The following is a 1,110-nucleotide window of genomic DNA, read 5'->3' as shown; positions in this document are numbered from 1 at the left end:
CGCCGCCAGCCAGGAGCCTGTGGGAGCTGCAGGAGGAAGGTAACATGACTTTGGAGACAGAAGTTGGATGACGCAGGCAGCTGCACCTCTCTGTGTGGAGCACACATTATGAACCCCTTGGAGCAGGTCTGCAAGCTCTAAAGGCAAAGGATCTGACGGTGAAGAGAAGACAGTGACTGGGGACGGGAAGACAGCCCTTCACGCATGACTCCAAAGAAGGCTTCCTACAGACACTTCCACCTGGAGGACTCTCTCCTGGCAGAATTTACCTTGCTGGTGAAGCAGAAGCTGCCAGGTGTCTGCTCTCAGCCTCAATCTCTCTGCTGGGGCCTAATATGAGTGTCACCTTCAAAAGGGATTTTGTGTGCTGGCCCTTTAAGAGGACACCTGATTTTTCACTAGACCTCCAGTACCTCCCTGGTGGATGAAATCCCCACTGATTTTTACAGGCAGTAGTTGTGCCGCTGCCTCTTCCCAGGTCTGGTGCTCTGGAATGAGGAGCCCAGTGAGGTATTGAGACACGTCATTCCTCAGGGGCTACCTTTGCAGCTGAAATATTCCTGAAGCCACGCCATGATGGGAAATGCCCTGCACCTCCGGAGACAAGGAACACAACCAAGCACCGAGCCTTTCTCTACTGCCACACAAGGGTGTGGGGCCAGCCCTTTCAGGTCTCTTGCCTACCACCCTGGGTTTGGCTTTGTCTCTAACCCTTGGTTATAAGGCTTATGTCCAACTAGTCTTCCTTTGCTTGTTCAGGTTGCTTGTTCTATCATTTAGCTGTCATTCACCTTTGGTCCTGGGAGGAGATGAGTGTACCTTCCACCTACTCCAAGCCATCATGCATCCTTTACCATCTGTGTATCTTCTGTGGTGAGGTGACTGTCCAGGTCTTATGCCCATTTTAAGATTGTTTTTTTTTTATTTCCTAATTTTTGAGGGTTAAGAGTTGTTGTTGTTTCTTAATATATTTGGATACCGCTTCTCTGCCATATCCTGTCTTGAAAACACTTTCCCAGAATTTGTGGCTCATGTGCAAATCGGTGAGAAGACTCATGGCCACGAAAATGTACTCCTCTGAACTTTCTACTGTTCCCCCATCATCAGCGA

This window comes from Myotis davidii, unplaced genomic scaffold (genome assembly GCF_000327345.1).
Source record: "Myotis davidii unplaced genomic scaffold, ASM32734v1 scaffold1518, whole genome shotgun sequence".
Taxonomy (NCBI): Eukaryota; Metazoa; Chordata; class Mammalia; order Chiroptera; family Vespertilionidae; genus Myotis; species Myotis davidii.
The sequence above is the reverse complement of the archived record's forward strand: the minus strand, read 5'-3'. Positions refer to the sequence as shown.